This window comes from Pipistrellus kuhlii, unplaced genomic scaffold (assembly GCF_014108245.1).
Source record: "Pipistrellus kuhlii isolate mPipKuh1 unplaced genomic scaffold, mPipKuh1.p scaffold_m20_p_12, whole genome shotgun sequence".
Lineage (NCBI taxonomy): Eukaryota > Metazoa > Chordata > Mammalia > Chiroptera > Vespertilionidae > Pipistrellus > Pipistrellus kuhlii.
The window spans coordinates 25,094,795-25,113,325 of NW_023425427.1; the positions used below are offsets into that span (position 1 = coordinate 25,094,795).

General features: G+C 39.3%; 1 protein-coding gene and 1 non-coding gene across 2 annotated transcripts in view; one reads left to right on the forward strand and one right to left on the reverse strand.

Moving 5' to 3' along the window:
• GNAQ (G protein subunit alpha q) overlaps nt 1-18,531 on the forward strand; it is a 255,115-nt gene that overhangs the window by 155,669 nt on the left and 80,915 nt on the right. The gene's annotated exons all lie outside the window — the stretch shown is intronic.
• Nucleotides 14,780-14,900, reverse strand: LOC118716785. Its single transcript, XR_004987249.1, has one exon. It is a non-coding gene; the product is annotated as a small nucleolar RNA SNORA61 (small nucleolar RNA).

Genomic DNA, 18,531 nt, shown 5'->3' on the forward strand with positions numbered 1-18,531 from the left:
TCTCATTTTTCATGCATTCCAGATTATGTACACCTTGTACAAGTTCGTAGGAAGAGGAAGCCATCTTTGTAGAGAGATGGTTGAGAGTCCGTAGAGGAAGGACTTACTTATACAGAGGTACAAGCCTTGCATTTATGTGGTGAACTTGAAATTATTTCCCTTAAGGAACTTTTGGGGTTCCTGTGAGAACATAACCCTACGCAGATGAAATTGCTTTTTAAAATAATGTCCACAAAAGAACTCAATAGATTCTCCAATGTTTCCTTTTGCCAATCTAACCTACATATACATGCTAGATGGATTGGCAAGGTATTATCATGATTCTGCCTTAAGTTTATAATGAAATAATGCACTAAAGGCATTTACCATCAGAGAATTTTGTTTGAAAAAGTAAGGCCCAATTCCAACTTAGGTTTAGCAATTGCTTCTGACACTTGCCACTGGCTTATTAAACGAAGCAAATAGTAGACATAACCAGGGGAAAGTGAAATGCATTTTAGCTCTTCTGACAAGAACTGGAATCCAGAATGAATGCAAGAGTGAATTGTTTTTAAATCGTAATTTCTTTGAATTATATTCCCTACCAATCACAGTCTTAAAATGCTAAAAAATAATTTAATGTTAAATTAGCACTTTGCAATTTAGCAACACATTTGTATATAGTATCTCACTCAGTCCCCACAGTTTCATGATGAGCTAGGTAAAATAGTTTTTTTGAAAGGTTCCTAATTTTATTATATAGATTACAAATAGCCACATTCGTAGATATTAAATGACTTGCCCAAGGGCATGTGGAGAGCCTGTGGTATATTGAGATTCAAATTCTCATCTTCCATTTTTATTTCTTCTGACAATTTATGATTATCTAAATATTAGGGATTCATTCTATATTCAGCACCTAGTTGAAGCCTGAAATTTTTCCCCTTGGAATTTATTCTGATGGTTTATTTTATTCCTATGCTTTTGTCTCTGGTTAAAACACTTGAGGTATTCTTGGGAGAAATAATATAAAGAATAATTTAAACATCCATTCAATCTGTTGAATGGATCCTTTCCCCTCATACTTTATTTTAATGGGTGGCGTGGTTAAGGAAGAGGATGAGGAACTATTTTACTGCCTCTTCAAGTTGGACTTGGTCTTGTCCTCTTGCCTAGGTGTGGAATTGGTGGTTCTTTTCATTGTTTCTGCTAGGGAAAGGCTTATGGGGTCCATTTGTACACCATAATCTTCTACCATGGTAACCGGAGGTTGGTATTATCATACCTTTCATACCTCAGGCAATCCGTGTGATGGATATCAGTCCATTGAGGTGACATATAGAATTCTATGAGCCTTGCAAAAGATGTATATACTCATCAGAGTATCCCAGGAATCCCAAAGCCAGCTCATCCTGCTTGGGCTGTATACCTGAAGGTCTCCAGGGCAGCAGGGGGGTTTTCCTGCCAACACTGAGAGAATCCTAAGCGTCCGGAGTCAGCAGTATGTGGGTACCAGGCGAATGTCTCAATGTCTCAGCATCCCCAGCCTTGAAAAGCATGCTAAATGCACAATGACACGCATCTTTCAACTTTTCTGTCTCTCTAGGCAGTCTCCAAAAAACGTCTTCGAAATATCTCCAAAACAGAAATCAGAATTAGGGAAAATATCTTTTTTTCCAAAACAAGGTTGTTTTCCATCGCCAAATATTAAGCAGATTTCTTTCTACATTCCACCCAATTGCATGTCTAAACTGGTTTTAACGAAAACTGGATCCATTTTGTTAGCTGAGGAATGCTGTTTGCTGAGTCTGTGCCCTTCTGTACACGTGGTCCCGTCAGGATTGATCAGGCCATATGGAGGGAATCCATTGGGTGGTGGTAATGCAGCTCTCCTCACCACGGTCAGCATTGGAGTCTGGGTTGCAGCTCCCATCCAGTTCACGTAGAGACGCTGCCACCCCTCCCTAAGAACAATTGAAGTCTGCGGGCAGCCAGGGAAGGGCTGGGGCGGGTTGCAGTTTTCTGGTTAAATGTGATGACATCTGTCAAGGGGCTGGGGTCAGAGGGGAGATAATCAAGAAGTTAAACTTAATATTTCTTGTGTCATAAAAGTGCCCCTGGGGAAGGATTTAATTTATTGAAAATGAAACTCTCAAGTCACATAGTCCTTAAGTGATTTCTAAGCTATCCACCTGCAGATAAAAGGCTAATCTCATTTTTAATGATTTTGCATATATTATGCAGAGCTTTCTGAATAACTGAACTGAAGCCATGGTTATGGGCAACAGTGGGCATTCCCAACTTTAACACCCAGGATTGAATTTTTTACCTAACCAAGAAGCCACTGTGCATCCTTGTTAAGCAGTTGTCTCTGACTCAGTTTCTCATAAGTTTTTTTGAAACTAAAATCCAAGATTAAGGACAGTGCCTTGTCAGAATTATTCATGTAATGAAGTTGATCTCAGAGGATTTTTACCAATGCCAAACTGTCTTTTAAAAACATTGTCATAATTTACATATGGTTTGTTTCACTGAATTTTACTTATGGATATATTATTAATAATTGATACAACCATTGATAAATCTAAAATAAATAATAAAAATGATTATTATAGATTACTTTTTAAATAAAAATTTTAGAATGCAACTTAGAGGCATGGAAGCAAAAGGAACATTGGAATAAAACATAATGCCTGCTCTGAGAAATATACCTCAAAGGAACATTTGTACCAAATTGTAGTGATTTTGCCCAATTTATTGTGAAAATTACAGAATGGTGATTGTCCCATTGCCAATCATGTCTCTGTGGCCATGCTGTTTTAAATATATGCTGAAAGCTTTGGGCATTTTTCCCTCCCATTTGCCCTTGCAGAAAATGTCAGTGCAAAATTTGACTTTACTGTGAGATGTTGGATTTTTTTTTAAATTTAAATGCTCCCAACATCTATGTTTAATGCCACTCTATCACCACAAAGCAGTTAAGAAATGTTCACTAATATATGTGTTATGTATAGAAAAATTTTTCCTTTTATAGGTCATCATAAACTCCCATGGCGGGGGGAGGGACAGAAAATATTTTTGCAAATTCTTTGTACTAGTATGTGTGCGTGTGTCTGTGCTTCAGTCCATTTCAGTCGGGTTGAGCTTTTTGAAAGCATGCATGCACGAGGAGGGGGTGCACGAGTCACAGGATGGGACCAGCAGCCACTGCAGGGGCAGTGATAGACTTCCACCGACATCTTTCACCAGAGGACAGTCCGTGCGCCTTCACGGTGCTGGGAAGAGGCCATGCCTGACCTGCTCTCCCCGCCAGCCACCTCTGCCCCCTCTCTCCACTGCTGTCCCTGAAGGGAAAGGAAGAGTATGAATTGTGACTTTGGGCTCAGAGAGAAAGGAACTACTCTTGCCAACTCAAGGCTTATGAGTCAATTATCTCCCTCCCACGCCTCCCTAATAACTGGCACATTGACATGACCTAGACTCTAACATTAATAATGAATGCTGATCATTTACCCATTCACTGTTTTCTTCTAAAATTTTTGATTCAGACATACAAGGCTTACGTAACGTATAAGTTATAAAACGTAATGAAATACACACGTCTGCACCAATCACCCTACACAAGAACTAGAACAGAGGTAATAGCTTGCACCTAACTATCAATACATGCTATCCACTCATGGTTTTTAAAGAGGAGGAAATGTTCGATTTAGAAATACATGGATTCTTTCATATCACCAGACCACGTGTTTTTTAAAAACAATCATTATTCAATCAACCATTTACTGAGTGAAGTATGCATCCGAAAGGGTAGAGGAAGAAATGTAACATTTTCTTTTAAAAAATGAAACATGTGCTTCTTGAGCATTTGGAGAGAAAAATGTCCAGGTTCCCAGACGGGAAAAATGAATTAAAGATGAATCACAAGTCATCTGGGAAGGCTATACTCTCCAGTTGCTGGCAAAGAAAATAAAACAGTCTGAAGTTGAACTTGGCCCTCTCAGAAATCTCAGCAGTGTTAAAAAACAAAGCTTTCTGTCATCATAAACTGGATATAGAAATGCTTGAGTATTGGGGAAGGCATTTTTTGGTTAATGTTCTAATTAAATACATAGTTCTTGTGAATTTTTCAGCTTTCTTAGCCTTATCAGTAAGGTGAGACTAACATTCAAGTTTGTAACCCCAAGCACAGAGTAAGGTAGTTATTTTTAAGTTAAAAAAAAAAAAAAGTTGCCACCTCCAAATCTAATCAGATGTTTCCTCCAAGTAGAGCCAACCCTCAATATTGACTGCACCTCCCTGCCCTCCTGGTTCTTGTCATTCATGGAACCTTATTCAGCTTGTAGCACAAGTGACATTTTGGGTCAGGCCACAGTTCATGAGTCCCCTGCTGTCCTGGCAGCCCCATGATGGTTTTAATAACTCCACAGCTGCACATGCTAGAATGTGAAATGTGCTGTTTTTGTGGAAACATGTATTTAAAATAAAATCAAGTGAGGAGTCCCTAAGCAGAGTAGAGTCTATGAATGAAGGTTGCAATTTGGAAGTGTCAAATTATGGCCCTTCATATATATATATTCACACACACATATTTAAATTCTTAGTGTTTAAAGTATTACATAAGTCTCCTTTTTCTCCCATTGACCTCTCCCTGGCCACCCCCACCCCTCAGCACATGCCCTCACCCCACCCCACCATCTGTGTCCATTAGTTATGCTCATATGCATGCATATAAGTCCTTTGGTTAATCTCTTACCCCCTCACCCCTGCATTCCCTCATAGGTTGGACAGTCTGTCCCATGCTTCTATATTTCTGGATCTATTTTAGTTGATCAGTTCATGTTGTTCATTATATTCCACAAATGAGTAAGATTGTGTGATATTTATCTTTCTTTGACTGACTTATTTTGCTTAACATGATGCTCTCTAGTTCCATCCGAGCTGTTGCAAATGGTAAGAATTCCTTTTTTTTTTTTTTTTTTTTTTTTTTTTTTAAGCAGTGTAGTATTCCATTGTGTAGATGTACCACAGTTTTCTAAACCATTCATCTGCTGATGGGCACTTAGGCTGTTTCCAAATCTTAGCAATGGTAAATTGTGCTGCTATGAACATAGGGGTGCATATGTCCTTTCTGATTGGTGTTTCTGTTTTCTTGGGATATATTCCTAGAAGTGAGATACCTGGGTCAAATGGCAGTTCCATTTTTAATTTTTTGAGGAAGCTCCATACTGTTTTCCACAGTAGCTTCATCAGTCTGCAATCCCAGAAGGGTTCCTTTTTCTCTGCATCCTATCCAGCACTTGTTATTTGTTGATTTGTTGATGATAGCCATTCTGACAGGTGTAAGATGGTACATTATTGTTTTGATTTGCATCTCTAGAATGAGTGACTTTGAGCATGTTTTCATATGTCTCTTGGCCTTCTTTATGCCTTTTTTTTTGAAAAGTATCTATTTAGGTCCTTGGCACATTTTTTGATTGGATTGTTTATCTTCTTTTTGTTAAGTTGTATGAGTTCCCTGTAAATTTTGGAGATTAAATCCTTATCGGAGATAATATTGGCAAATATGTTCTCCCATGCAGTGGGCTTTATTGTTGTTTTGTTGATTGTTTCTTTCACTCTGTAGAAGCTTTTTATTTTGATGTAGTTCCATTTGTTTATTTTCTCTTTAGTTTCCATTGCCGTAGAGCTGTATCAGTAAAGATATTGCTACGACAAACGTCTGCTCTGGCCCTTCTTTTTCTGACATGCTCAGCCAGGACTTTGGGTAGCTTGCAAATTCATCCCTTCTTGATAATGTTTAAGGGTGTAATTATTTATGGGGAGCAGATTTCAGTCCATTCAGAAACCATTTTCTAAATCTTCCTTTAGTTAATCACAAATAAACGAATGGAAGATTATCTGAAATAAAGCAATGTTTGGCTGCTCATCTCATTTTACTGTAAAAATTAAGACTCTTGATGAGGCCTTATGGTCTTGGTCAATCAAGTTTGACTCCCACTTTGGGTTAACACATGGTCTAGAAAGACCTTCGATTATTTACCTGCTACAACAGTTCTGTTCAGAACTGTTGGGGTGGGAGGGTGACAGAGGACTGACAACCAAAAATGGAAGTTCTAGAGCAACAAAGGAAGGAGAAAGGCCGTCTCCAACCCAGCCAGTATGGACCCTTCAATGAGAGAGCGCCAACTAAGTTCAGCCCACACCTCTCTTAGAGTCAGCTCTCAGACATTAAAGCGTTGTTTTGCTCTTTAGGGTCACAAGTTCTATCTAGAAATCATCTTCTCTTCAGAATTCCCATTAAAAATCTTAGCTACACCCCAATAAAAATTACGAGGGTTCTATTTTGAATGTAAACATTTATTTATATAAAAATTCATGAGTGATGGTGTTCTTTGTAGGCAAATTAGAAAATACTGGTAAAGATCAATTTAAAAATTAAAATAACTCAGTATCCCACTGGGTATAATCGCCCTTAATATTCTGCTCTATTTCTTCTGGGAATTTTATGCATGTGGATTTTTAAAATAAAAATGGTGTTTTACTATGTTAGAATCTACCTTTTAGTTTCAATATTGTATTTTTAGCATCTTTTCATGTCAAGTGATAATATTTGGAAGTAATTCTGATGCATTTGTAAGATAATGGTTTTATTCCTTTTTTGAAATACGTCAAAACATTTTTTTTTAGCCAGTCATTTTGGAGAGACCACATTAGTCACTCAGAATCCTACCCCTGAGAAACAGCTGTTGTCAGCATTTGCTGAATATCAAATGCACAGAGAGAATGACTGACTGGTTAACATGTCTTTCTATATAAATATTCTATATAATTATTTAACTTAATTTTACTTGAACTAAGAAGCAGTAGAAAAAAATTAAGGAGACACTGAGAAAAAGTTGCTGAATTTTAGGTAAACATTTCTTCACAAAGGAAACCAGTTCCTCCTACAACTAAAAGTGGAAGGTTATAAAACAGCATCAGAATTTTGAAATAATTAGAGTGTTTAAAATGGTACATTGAATGCAGGCCTCATCTATTTTCTCATTGCAGTGGAAGATAGGAAATCAGAAACCATTACAGCATAAAGATGAATAGTAATAGTCACAAATGAATAATAATACTTGCAATAGTTCTGTAAATATAAATTCCACAATTTAATTTTAGTTGTAGGCTTAATAGATGCAGGACTTATTGCCTGTTCTTTTCTAAGTTGACAGAATTTAAACAGATTGTAGTTTTGTTTTTATTATTCGAAGAACCGTCAAAGGGTACTGTGAAAGTTGTATTGCTGTCCCAGGTCTAGGTTTCTAAGTATTAGGTTTCCTCTCCTCACTAGTCACTTCTAGTCTGAAGAGTGCGTAAATATATTGCTGATTTTTTTTTTTTTTTTGGTGGAGTTTGACAACTGAAAAAAGAACTACACCACCCAGTAATGTGTTATTTTCCTAATCTGAAGCGGAGAACTCAAATAAATCAGTATCATGACAGAACTTGCCTTTGTAATGCTCTTAAAATTCAGTCAGCTCAAAGTCCCAAAAGTAGATCTTCCCTATTCCAATCTTCCCAGTCAGGGTAAAGAAAAAGCAGAGTGGAGGTGGGTTTTTGTTTATTTCAGAGACTATTCTCACTACCAGATGTCACAGTCACTGCCTTTCCGGTACCTGGGGGACCTTAAGGCAGCTCCCTGTCCTGCCAGCAGGTGTGCCAGGAATCAGATGCCTCAGGTCATTTTAAACAAAATTGGGCCAGGCTTTATTCTCAGAGTAAGGTTTGTAATTCTTTCTAAAACCAACCAGTATTCTCACAGTTTCAGAATATGGTATATTAAATTTGATTACTGATATAGATCTCTACAGTGTTCTGTAAAAAGAAAGGAAGGAAGGAAGGAAGGAAGGAAGGAAGGAAGGAAGGAAGGAAGGAAGGAAGGAAGGAAGGAAGGAAGGAAGAAAGAAAAGGTGGTGTTATAGTGTATGTAAAAATTATTAGCCAAAAGCCATGGACTCTCAACTTTAGTTAGCCTAAAGGCATAAAATCAGATCTGCTGGAAATCACTAACCTTAAACAAATGAGCCAAAAAGCAATATACCACGTTTATTTAACAGTTCATAATGTACGCTATAAATAATCCCGCAATAGCCAGTGTTTCCCGAAAATGGTTGTAAATTACAGGGGAGCAAAGTGAGGAAGTGGGAAATACTGAGTTCCGTCCATCACAGCTCACCTGCTCTGCATCTAAAGGCTAAGACAGAAATCTCAAACTGCCCTCACTTGCTCAGCAGGTACAAATGTGTAGTTGTAGTGAGACACTAAGAGATAATGTGCAACTATTACTTATTTTCTCTTTTAACACTGAGAGAACTTTGACAATCAATTTCAAAATGTTGTATTTATTGGTACCTAAGTTCTGAATGCATGATTACATATTTTTAAATGTTTTTCTATGTTTTAAAAAAACCCACAACAACATAAAAAACCTCAACACCATTTTCCATGTGGTTTTAATTTTATCTGAGTGTAGGAATTTTGGAAACACTCATTGCCTAGATGTTGGAAGAAAATGTTTTTCTACAGCAGCCAAGTCTTTCATACTTTAACTGTTGGATCAGCCTCTCCTTATGTAGTGCCTTTTCTACAAAAGAAAGAGTGGCAATTGTATGAGCTACATAAAACATTTCCAATCTGCCTTATTGAGCAAATTGCCTGCTTAGTAATAGAATGCAGGATTAAAAATAGGTGTTCGTGTGACCAGACACACTGCCTAAAGAGGACATGGGGCTTATGGCTTTCTTGATATCCAAAGCCACTGTGATATCATATGAGAGAGGTATTCTCAGAAAAGCTTCTCAATTTTTCTTCAAAAAAACAAAAACAAAACTGAGCATCTGAGGAATTAAGTAAAATAAGTTAATAAAACTGAGCATCTGCCCTTGTTGGTTTGGCTCAGTGAATAGAGAGTCAGCCTGTGGACTAAAGGGTCCCAAGTTCGATTCCAATCAAGGGCGCATGCCTGGGTTGCAGGCTTGATCCCTGGTATTGGGTGTGCAGGAGACAGGCAGTTGATGATTCTCTCTCATCATTGATGTTTCCATCTCTCTCTCCCTCTCCCATCCTCTCAGATTAATAAAAATATATATTAAAAAAAAACAACCCTGAGCATCTGAGGAATTAAGTAAAATAAGCTAATAAATAAGGACATACACCTATCTTTTCAAGGATGGTTTCATGTCACCACAAGGCCAAGTGCAGAGGTATGAACCAGATGGCCCTAGGGAACAATGAGGAGTTTATACCACACCCCTGGAATTGCCTGTCATTAACCTAAAGTGGCTGCATACCAAACCCCTAGTTGTTTACCTGATCCAAACAGGTACCTGAACCATAGAAATTCAGGACCAACTAAGGGAGCCACAGGGAACTGAGATATGCTACTACCCCTCAGGAAGAGTCTAGTTAGGGAGGTAATATTTACAAATACAAAATAAAGCAGGAACAGCACATGCAGTATATAATTAGCTGTTAAGTTGTGCAACTCTTGCCATAAATGCTACTTGGAGGCTAAGGAGAGCGATATCTATGAGCTGGTCCAGTTGGCGCCTTTCCTGCAGGCCCTCCCTTATCTGAGCGCCTTCGTGTGAAATGCAAAAGGCGTTCCTGTGTGTGAACACCCTGTGCCTGGCCCAGCAACACACGCTGGGGCTTCGTTCCCACTGCCCCTTGGCTTAGGGCCTTGCATAGTGCATGACACAGGCAACGGCTCACCCTTGGCTTCCTCTTTTGGCACATCACAGACTTAAGTGTGAGGAAGGGCATCTGAAGAGCTCCTAGAAAGACCTGCCTGTTTCCTCAGGCATGTTCTGGGGGATACCTCTTCATGGCACCCTGCTTTGCTTGCATTCTCTCCGGGTGCCTTTCTTTTTATTATTTGTCTTCATAATCGTCTCACTAACCATTTGCCTCTTTGCATCTTTTAAAGTGTCCATCAGAGTACTGTGCACCAAACAGGTGCTTAGATATTAAATAGAGTAAACATTTCACACATACCCTGTAAATAATGGGAGGAGTCATGTTAAAGCTAAAGTAGTTGAAGGAGTGGGCAATGGCATGCCGTTAACCTGAATCCAAAGGGGGTCAGGTGATACCTGTTATCATACACTTGGGTACTGCCAAGATCATGTTTTGGGGGTTTCCTAGGTGCTTTACTAAATTTAAATATGAACGTTATGGGTGATGTGGTTATTCACCTACCCAGGTAACATTATGGTACCATATACCGGGCCTCCAGGCATCTCCTGCCAGATCTCTTCCTGGTGCACCATATCCATTTCTTCCCACCGCTGCTGCTGTGCCGCGGTGTAGGATATACATACAGCTTGGCAGATCTGGATCTCTAATCTGTATCTTAGCTTTTGACCCAAATAATGTTGTGAGTAAATTGCAGCAAGACTTTGAAACTGGACTTTGGGTTTGAGGAAAATGTAGTGTCCTGGAGGGTGGGACCTAGTGTGGATATACCGTGTCTCTTTTCCAGCTCCTCTCCATTATGATTTAGCAAGTGGGGAGAAAAGACACTTCCAATAAAATGAGCAGCACAGTTTTGCATGTGATGCAGGCTGCACAGAGAACAGTACGAAGCAGGAGAAATTTGTGCCCCAGATTGAAAAATAGGAAAGCAGCAAAAGAGAGGGGATAAAGGTGCTCTTGATGCTGCCTGGGGTGTAAGATGGGTTTAAATCTCTTCAAAGGATGTCTTTGACCTACATGTGCTATATCCTCAGTTATGCAGAGCAGAGGCACCTCAGGTGAGAGGAGCACGTGATCCGGAGCCTGTGGGGAGTTCTCCTGCTGGTTAATGCATTCTGAGAGGCAGGCAGAGGAGGGCCATTGCATACAACTAGTTTAGGCCACAGGAGACCCTGGCACGGTAAGGGAACCGAAGGGGAGTCGTATGGATGCATAAAAATGCTCATGAATACTTATTGCCTGTAGTTTCTCCATTTCCTTAAAGATTTGCTTTTCAGGATAGTATTTCACAAAAGCGGAAACGATGTTTCCGTGATCTGAGATGTAATCTCTATGTAACAGTTTCCATTATATCACAGGGGCATTTTTATATGCACAGTAATATTAAGATCAGGCTATTTAGTGATTCCAGCAACGAAACCAAATATTAATACATGGAGCGTGAAACAGATAATTCTAACAGATGGAGAGTGGGTGTCTTCTGGGGCTGAGAACACTGTCGCATAGTTTTCCACTGTACTATATTTAACAGAGGCTTTTTATTATGCAATGATACTAATTAATAATTTTTCCACTTCCCAGTGGTTGACCGTGGTAGGTATTATATCAGCACAACTTATTGTCAGCTGTAAGAATGGTGATTTGATGTTACATTAGTGGAAGTGGATCCTGTTGCCACACTACTGAGATTGTACAGTTTTTCACCAAAAAATAATTGGCTGTTGTCAACAGCATTTGTTGAACATCCACCATACAAAACCATCATAGGAGACACTGGGACAATGAAAATAAGAGGCACAGTTTCTCCCCAGGCTCATGGAACTGGTGAAATGTATATGTGCCTGCTTTTGCAGTTATGCTTGACCATTAAACCAATCTTTAGCATAGTTCCAGAAGTTTCTTCATGGCTCACTCTCTAGGACAGCATTCCTAATTTTTCCTTACCTCCCTTCTGGTATACTACCAACCCAACAGGTAACCAGTGTCTACCATCTCCAGTGTAAGCATCCTCTCTCATTTCAAACATTTGATTTTGGAATGATTGACTGAACACATGGAGTATGGGCCAAACTTGGTTGATCATGAACCCTATCAATAAAAATTATTTTGGCTTTTATTGAAATTATGCTTATCAAAATTTTGAGTCCTTTGTAATGTAAAACATTTTAATGTTGTTGTTTCTAGTTTGATTAATTCTTTGTGGCAGTGATTCAGTGGTCTGGTTCTAAGTTCAGTTTGATTTAGTACATATTTTTATTGCCTCATAAATTAAAGGGTATCACACAAGATATATCGTTGTAAATGGAAGGAACTGTCCCATTGGCTGTGCCTACTAAATCATAGTGTTTATTTCCAGTCCCATTCATCAGTTATGCAAAGGTTTTTAACTGAAATTTTGCTAGTGAATTTCCATCTTCACTGATAGCGCCACCAGCTCATCTTTCAAACTAATTGAAAGGCGTTACATTATTCATCCTTAACAAATGGGTTAAAAACCCACTGCAGCTCTTTCTTGAAAAGATTCCCCCCCACCCCGTGCGCGCGCACACACACACATTTTTAAAGTTTACACATGCGATAACTTTCTTTTTCTTAGTGTCACACCTTACATTGGTTTTGACAGCAAAACCACATTACAATGACAACATTTCCAAACATCCATTTTCAAAATGCTCTTTTTACAGCACAAGTTCCCTACTGATTTCTCTCTTTGCCTCGACAAGATCGATTAAATGTGTTTATGCTTTTAAAAATATCTCCACCCCCTTGTCATGACAAAAAATAAAAAAGGTCAGCATATTCGAAACACTTGTCATTTTGAAAAAGAAAAACATAACAGTTCTTGTAAGTGGTTTGCCATCACATCATTAGGAAACCTTTCATGGCTCACAGCGTTTCCCTGACGATCCCCCTTCTCATCCTACACTGTGGTCAGGATTCTACTCTGTCCAATAAGAGCATTTGAGCATTACCAACTGGGGATACATAATGGAGCTGTGTAGCTGCACACTGAGAGGAATGGAGAAAGGATTTCTCAGGAGCCTCTGCCTTTCCCTCAGGACTCCTGGACACCACTCACGTGGTGTCCAGGAGTCCTGCATGAGGGTGTCATCATTTTCCCATCCATTAAATACAGTTAAAACGTATTATCTTTCTCCTTTTCAGGTTAAACAGAAGTTTTGGTAGTTTGTCTTGTGCCCTGTAGGTGGGTTATGTGTCCCCTACCCTGGAGACCACAGGTGTCCACCATTGCTCTCAACTCTGGCTGCACATGAGACCACCAAGGGAGCATGGGCAACCTGGGCCACCTCCCAGACCAATTAAATCAGTGTCTCCAAGGTGGGGACCTAGACTGGAGAGCTTTTTAAAGTTCCTCAGGGATGCTAATGTTCAACCAAGTATGGGCATGACACCCGGTACCACTGATACTCCTTACTATTTAGTGTAGAGGGTTACATCCGCCCTCTCCACTGTTTGCTGCATCATCCTCTTGGGCTCTTAAGTAGCCGGCCTGCCTGAGATGCAGGGTGTTCAGAGGGGCCACAAGCTCCTGGACACAGGCCCATGATTGCTGTAGCAGGTCACAGGGAATTTTGTTGGGAACAAACGCACTTTTCCTCATCGACAGAACCAAGATAGGAGTTAGGTCTGTTCTTGAACTTGATGTTTTCGTTATTGAGCAAAGCAGGGACCATAGCAATGTTTGGGCTTCTCATTGCAAGATAATCTAATGCTGTTGTGGAGAAGCCAAGGAGTTAAAAAAAAATATTGAATTAGAGGGATGGGGAGAAGCGAAATAAAAAAGATACATTATCAATCGTGTGGTAGGAATTTCAATTTTCATTTTATTTCCAGCTCTGTATGCAATTCTATGCCATCAGATGAAGAATAATAACATTTGAATAAAATTAACATATTTATGATTCAAAGATATTACATATAGGCTGAGTTGCTATTCAGTTCTTACCCAGTTTTAATACTGCACCAGTGCTAAAAGTTTTAAATTAGAATATTTTAAAGCCACTGCCTCAAGCTCCTTGAGTGACCCCAGCAGCCCTGCTTCTGCCCTGGTACCCTCTTCTATGTGGTCCAGCAGCTAAAAGGTTGATGTGAAGCATGGCAAGGGAAGTCCAGACCCTGCTCTGTGCTGTTTGACCAGTGCCCACTCATACCTGTGGTTAAATACTTTAATTTCACCCCAACTTATATTTGAGTGTGTAATTTTTAGAGCAAGGCATCACAACCATTCTCTCAAACAGTAACTCAGTCACAGAGGTCAAGACTTAGCCAGTAAATACTAGGAGACTAGTCCAAGATCATTCCAGAGGCCCAGCTAGGCCTTCCAACTCCCTAGACGGCTTCTTCTGTCTGATGCCGGTCATTATCCCTTCTTATCCATCGTCTTGCTAGATCAGATCTCTGGAGAAATATATTAGTAAGTATACAGTTTTGTTCTATTGTAGAAGTACTTATTAAGTAGCCTTAGCATTGTGCTAGAATATAAGAAATATTTTGTAAATTGCTGCCCTGTGCACAGACACAGAACAGTAAAAGAGCAGTGCAAGAAATATATGCCCTGTGCTCAACAAATGGTTTATGAAAACTGTGAATGCCTCAAGAAGAAAAGAATATAAGGAAAGGCTTCAATGGGAGGATGAATAGGATTCCTGAGAGACTGAGGCTTCACTCTACATACTTTCTTCACCGGCTCTGTTGCTTAGCAATTTAATTAGGGGCTACTGCTCTGTGTGACTAATGATTTCCTTTAACAACTTCTGGGCAGTTACATTTACTGCTGCCCACTTAGGCTGTTTCTGCTTACAGTTTTGAATATATTGCTTACAATTTTCCCTTCATAGCCCCACATTTGTAATCACTATATAATTTACCTTTCTTAAGTCTGATATTAATAAATGGAGAATAAAAAGTGAAGAAAATTTCATAGAATGGTAATTAACCCAGATAAACTATTCTGGAATCTCTGTATGAGTGCCATTGTATTTAACTTCATTCCACACACCAATTCTCTTTACCCCCCCCCCCCTTTTTTTTTCTACCTTGTTTGAAACTAGCCCACAGACTATAAGCACTGTGAAGCCAGTTTCTGTGTTACTTTTCCCCCTTTTACGACCACCAAGATCGGTGTTCAGATCCGATGGGAAAGGGAATCGGAGGGCCCACACCGTCTTTTAGTTTTCTCTCCACTCCATCTTCTTCCTTAGCCACAAAGAGATGAGTTTGTTCAACTTATATTTTCCTAGCAAGAGATCTGTTTAATAAAATATGGTGAAGCTCTAGAAAGGATGAAATTTTCTCCCACCAAGTAAAGGGAATTTAAAAATACTACTAAAATACGCGTAGATGGTGTCCATTCAAGCTGGCGGCCGGAAGAAAGGGTCATCTCGTACTGTCCACAAGCACAGAGGAGGTTAGTGAAAGGTTATCTTCCTTCTGAGAGGCAGTTTCCATATACGTCCCTTGGAGTAAAGATCAGAATGTTATCAGAGATGGACTATAACTCAGATTGCACAGTAAAAAGGAAGTAGGAGCTAAATTTAGAAGGTACATGAAACCTTTTCAAAAATAGATATGTAGCTAAGAACACATAAAAGAGGCAATATGCATTTTTATCTTCCTGAAAAAGCAATGCAATTTGCTAATTCTTTCAAGTTATATAGAGATGGATTTGGTTTGGTTTTATTTCATGACCCATGCTACATCACCAAAGCTTTTCATTGTAGCTCATCAGAATTTAAGGGGAAGAACATGTATGGATATATAATCTTAGGTAAATAAATTCTTCATGTACTAGTACATCTTTAAAAAGGTATCTTTAAAATGGTTTTAATCGGGTTGTGGTCTCTTTGCATTGAAAACATGACATAGAGATGAATGCAGTATAGTGAGATTTGGGCATTCTTGTGGAGAAGAAAACAACTTACATGTTTACTTAAAGTCGACATGCTTCTGATTGAAAAACCGTTGTAACTGTAAAATAATTACCAGTAACCCATAATTTAACATTTCCTTAAGATATAAAACTGGTAGTGCTATGTAGCAGGTTGGGAGGCATCATAGAAACTATTTTGTATTTTTGGAACAGGTTTCCAAAAGTTGAAATCTCCCAAAGGGTTTGTTCACTAAATGTAAGTAAAGGACTAGCCAAGTGAAGACATTTCACCATCATTCCCCTTGGATCATACCTGAAGTACAAACTCAGGTTGCTTCTGTTTACTGAGCCACTGGTATGTGCTTGTTCCTCTGCTCTTATATATGTGTAATATCATATTTAAGCTTTACAAAATGCTGTGACAAAGGTATCATTATCTCTATTTAGAACAAAGGAAACTGAGGCTCGGAGAGGCACCAAGCAAGTATATGGAAGCATGGTTAAAACTCAGTGTTTGGCTGTAAAATCATGGGCCCTTAGCTACTGTGCACTATACCTCAGTATAGTCATGACCCATAACAACCCAGACCATGTAGAACCATTGGTATGTAATGCATGCCCAGGTCAGGTCTCCTTGGTGGATTGGAACTCAAAACATACACATTTGAAGTTAAATGTAACCACAGCTCTAGGGTATAAATTTAGGGACTGGAGAGGGAAAAGCATTGGAAGATCCCATGTGCACATTATTTTTTAATGGGTTCTGACCAGGAAGCTGAAAAGATTTCTACTGGTTAGAGTTTTATTCAAGGTAATTCTCAATTCCTTTTATGCAGAATGCACACACAAAAAAACAGAAGAATTACACAAGCTATAAAGGGAGAGGGGAAAATTAGATTACTTCAGTGCCAGGCAGGCAGTGTGAAGCCAGCCAGGTTTTATTCTTTCAGTTAGTGAAGTTAGTGAATGAGTTAATTAGTTTGGGCATTATAAGACACACAATATTCTTCACTCCCATGAAGAATTATGCTCTCTCCCGTTTTTATGGCAATAGTGAGAGGCAGGTGGCAGCCTAATGGCTACAGCGCCTTGTCCTGTTGGAGTATGGGCACAGTGTTGCTGGGTCTTCCATTTTTAAAAAAATGTATTTTATTGATTTTTTACAGAGAGGAAGGGAGAGGGATAGAGAGTTAGAAACATCGAGGAGAGAGAATCCTCGGTCAGCTGCCTCTTGCACACCCCCTACTGGGGATGTGTCTGCAACCAAGGTATCGATACATGCCCCTGACTGGAATCAAACCTGGGACCTTTCAGTCCGCAGACTGACGCTCTATCCACTGAGTCAAACTGGTTTCGGCTGGGTCTTCCATTTTTAAAGAGAAATAGGAAATATTTGTTTAATGAGAAAGCTCTCAGTTTTAGTTGTTGACCCCATTAAAAAAAATTGTTTGTGTTAGAATAAGTAGGTCTATAGACGCTCAGAATACTTATAGGGCCAAAACCGGTTTGACTCAATGGATAGAGTGTCAGCTTGCGGACTGGGGAGGTCCCAGGTTCGATTCCAGTCAAGAACATGTACCTTGGTTGTGGGCACATCCCCAGTGGGGGGTTTGCAGGAGGCAGCTGATAGGTGTTTCTCTCTCATCAAAGTTTCTAACTATCCCTCTTTCTTCCTCTCTGTAAAAAAATCAATAAAATATATATATAAAAAAATACTTCTAGGATTCTTGATTTCTCTCTCCCAAGTCTTCCCCAGACAAAGGTTGAACTTAAGAAACTACTTTGCCTAAGACACTTGGGTTTTACACCTGTTGTGTTAGCATCCCATCAGTTTAACATTTACTCGTTTTTTCATTTTTCAGTGAAGCTTTCTTATTAGCATCTGCACCAAAAAGATCCAGGATGGATCTGATAGACTTTCATTTTGTATTTCCAGATTCTGTTGAGGCAGTTGAACAGATTTCTCATGCCACCACTGGTTAAATCAGAAAGATGTTTCAACTCTTTTTCAAATCCTCCCCAGATGCAGTATAATGTATCTCCCTTTCAGAGACAGCATGTGAGCACTCACTGCTAATACACAGTCTGCTCAGATAAGAAGGACTAGGGACAGTCAACTCCTTTCATCCTCTAGGGTGGTAGAGAAGGATGGGTCTGCTGCCTTTGCTATCTATTTGATGTTATTAGCCAGTCTTGCTGTGCTCTGTCTATGGGCCGTGAGGTCCACTGAGACACCAGGATGTCGTTGAGCAGGATCAGCAGGATATTGTTAGGTGCATGTAAAAAATTCCCACTGAACACGCTTGCATGGTGGTCTGAAAGCTTTGGCTTTATTATTTATTGTTTGGCATAAATCTATTGCTATTTTCTTTATTTCCTGATTATGTATTTATTCTGCAGTAAATCCTTTGGCCATACACAGCTTTAAAAAACAAATCTGAAAATGCACGTTTAACAAAAAAATTAAATACTGAATTTTCTTCCTAAAAAAAGTAAACATTAATGGGTAACTTGTACAAAATTGTTGCTATTTAACATCCACCATTGTAGCCATAGTGATATCATCAACCACACAAAAGTCAATGGTAAATGTTTTTGCTTCTTTAAAAATGTTGAAAATAAAAGTATTTTTGTGATAACAATCCTATATAATAAGAGAAGAGTATGTTAATTATCGATTACACCCTGAGGTGTAACAACCAACCACCTAACCACCAGATCACGGATCTGCCAGCAGGGTGGGGCAGTGAACTACAAGTGGGCAGCAGAGAGCTACAGGATGGGGCAGGGCAGCAAGCAAGTGGGAGGCGGAGAGCTACAGGAGGGCGGCAGCGACCTATTGGCACACAGATTCCTGCGCGGGGCCACTAGTATGAATGTAGTTCTTGGTGCATAGTATCATGATAAATAGAACATTT